General features: G+C 38.9%; 1 long non-coding RNA gene across 1 annotated transcript; it reads left to right on the top strand.

Annotated features, from left to right (window-relative positions):
• Positions 1–1,776: 1,776 nt before the first annotated feature.
• On the top strand, positions 1,777–2,244 carry LOC119312165. The gene is made up of 3 exons (XR_005151263.1): positions 1,777–1,806; positions 1,968–2,010; positions 2,130–2,244. It is a non-coding gene; the product is annotated as an uncharacterized LOC119312165 (long non-coding RNA).
• The last annotated feature ends 945 nt before the right edge of the window (positions 2,245–3,189 follow it).

Genomic DNA, 3,189 nt, shown 5'->3' on the forward strand with positions numbered 1-3,189 from the left:
TTTTTTCTTCTTATTACGTGAGGTTGTTACATGGGTTGCACCAAAGGAAAAACAATAATTTTGGATTGGAATTAGGAAAAAAAACAATACGGTACTACGAATTAATCAGTGCAGTGCAATTTTATACAATAGCAACACACCATACTAAAAATATTTTTTGTGCGTTCACTGCCGTTTGAGATTTTTTATAAATCTTTGCTGCCTCAACATTACCTGATAGTAAGCCAAAAATAATAATTCAATAGGTGACATTTCAACAAAATATTATTGAATATTTCTTTCTTTTGGACAATGAGTATTTTATGAATTTTGAAATAAAAATATAATGGAATAACATTTATGTTCATATTTGAACTCCATATTAAGTATATAAATAATTATACAAAATTAAGTTCAATTTTTGAATAAGTAACTAGGAAGTAAAAATAGGTAAGCATGAAATTTAAATTGGAACTAAAATAAATAGAGAATCATATGAACTTTGCCATGTGAAATGTATCTTTTTATATTAGTATATAAAATCTAGGAATAGTAAAAATCTTGAATACTTCCATAATCTTGATTCCTCAATCCGAAACATGGAAGTCGGATGTGTCATGCATCGATTTGTTCTGTCAACAAAAAACTTGATTTTCAACACAAAAATGTTTTGGTTGTGTACGCAAAAGTTTAACATGGGTCTAATAGGGACAAACAATGGCATTAATTAATTGTTTGTCACCGGTGGTACTCGCAGTATTAAGCATGGTCAAGTGGTACTAAAATGGAAATAAACAAATTATGCATGCATACATAACAAATAAATCATGCATGACTCGAGTAAGAAGAATTTTTTCTGTCAGCGAGTAAGTACGTAATATGAAATAAAACTATGTTAAGTCTAAAGGGTTGAAGCAACACATTATGATGGAATGCATCATGGATTGTATCAGTTGTGTGAAATATTGGAATTTATGCAAATGACATTGGCGTGACCAAAATAATGAATGTTTTGACATGTTTGTGCGAGAATGTTCACAAATGCAAATTTATTGTATCGTAGATTGTGTCAACCGATATATAACATTAGAACGTCTAGCCGCGCAAATGCGCGGGACACACTGCTAGTTCTTTTTATTTGAACAAAGGTAAAAAATTTGAGCTTTTCTAAGCTGGAACAACAACCCAAGTTAGATGCTTGCGAATGAATACATGATGAGGAACCAAAGATTAGGTAGACACTCAAACTTATCGGTATGAAGTATTCCTTTTATAAAAAGTATTGTATGAAGTCCAAAATGCCCTCTTCGATTCTAACTTATATTCAATGTTTCACGTGTTATATATTCCTTTGGTGAAGTTGTCCAAACAGTATAGTATGTTTCACGTGTTATATATTCCTTTGGTGAAGTTGTCCAAACAATATAGTAGAATAAGTCAGCCATAAATCTCATTTCCTATAAAGTTTTGCTGCTGAGTGATCAGTTTTTGCATGTCTATTACTTATATTTTGAAAAAAAAACTGTACAACTCTCCCCCTGAAAGAAGCAATGCATTTGGTTTTGAGAATTTTGAGATTTATAATGAGTTCTTCTCCCTTGGTGGTCAACAGACGACGAGGAGGCTGCAAGAAAAGGCGGGCTGTGAAAGAAGGTGGACCATTCTTTCTAATCTAGACTTAATTGGTGTTCTCAACAATGAATTTTCTAAGTTATTGACTTTTGCATCTGCATTATCCATCATGTGTAGGCTTACATTCAGCAGCTTAAGTGTGGTAAGCTGAAGATTTCTCAACTGGAACAGGATCTCCAGCGGGCTCGTTCTCAGGTGCTTCTCATTTCTGCAGCTAATTCACCATGTGCAGCTGTGCATATATGATAACAAAAATCACTCAAGTTAGAAAAATATCACTCAAGTTCCTTCTTTGCCAAAGTATCGAGCTAGGTTTTCATATTGTAAAGTGATATGAACCTGTGAGCTTTGTGTAGGGACTCTTTGTTGGAGGAGCTCCAGGTGGAAACTCCAGCCCTGGTGTGTAAAGTCAACCCTAGTATTAGCTCTCCTGCGCATTCACTAATTAGAATGTGTGGTGGGAATTTGGTTAAGCTTTGGCATTGGACTGAATCCGTATTATGATATCAATTTTCCAGGTGCTGCTTGTTAGATGTCGAGTACAGCAGGTGGCTGGACGACGACAGCAGGCGCATGACTCCGGGGAGGCCTGCACGCGCACTTGCCGGATGTTGAACTCAGGGCCATCATCGATGACACCTTGACCCACTACGATTAGCTATTTCGCCTCAAGAGTGCCGCTGCTACGGCGGATGCCTTCCATCTCATCACTGGGATGTGGGCAACCCCGGCCGAGCACTGGTTCCTTTGGATGGGCGGCTTTCGGCCCTCAGATGTGCTCAAGGCATGTGCCTCTAACTACACTGAACATTATCAATGTTATTCCTAAAAAATAGAAAAGAAATCAACTGTCATTTTCATTTCATAGTTTCTTGCGAAAAAGGTTCATTTGATAGTTCAAGAACCGAATTGCCAACCAAACTCTCAGAACTAAACTAATGATATCCTAATGAAAGTACATACTTCCCACTGTTGCTGCAGACACTGGCACCTCAGCTTGATCCCTTGACTGAACATCAAATGGTTGGCATCTGCAGCCTTGGGCAGTCATTGTAGCAGGCAGAAGAAGATCTCACCCAGGGCCTGGAGCAGCTCCATCAGTCATTAGCGGTCATGGTGGCAGGCAGCGGGTCTCTTAGCAACGATACCAACATGGGGAGCTTCATGGGTGACATGGCCGTTGCTCTGCATTAGAGAGTATAATTTCTCTTACTCTGCCTTCACCTCTCTCTGGGCCAGGTGAGAATAGAGGAACATCAGCCATAGGATCACTAGTGCAGAACCGGGAAATAGCACCGGTTCGTAAGGCCCTTTAGTGCCGGTTCCATAACCGGCACTAAAGTGTGGGCACTAAAGGCCTCCCCCTTTAGTACCGGTTCAGCACGAACCTGTGCTAAAGGGCAACCACGTGGCACGAGCCAGCTCCGGGGGCCTAGAGCCCTTTAGTACCGGTTGGTAAGACCAACAGGTACTATAAGGTTTGGGGGGGTTTTAGTTTTATGATTTCCTTTTCATTTAATTTTGTGTTTCCATTTTAATTCTTTTTCGTTTGCTGGTATTTTACGATACTACACATTG

Source organism: Triticum dicoccoides, chromosome 1B (genome assembly GCF_002162155.2).
Source record: "Triticum dicoccoides isolate Atlit2015 ecotype Zavitan chromosome 1B, WEW_v2.0, whole genome shotgun sequence".
NCBI classification, from domain to species: domain Eukaryota; kingdom Viridiplantae; phylum Streptophyta; class Magnoliopsida; order Poales; family Poaceae; genus Triticum; species Triticum dicoccoides.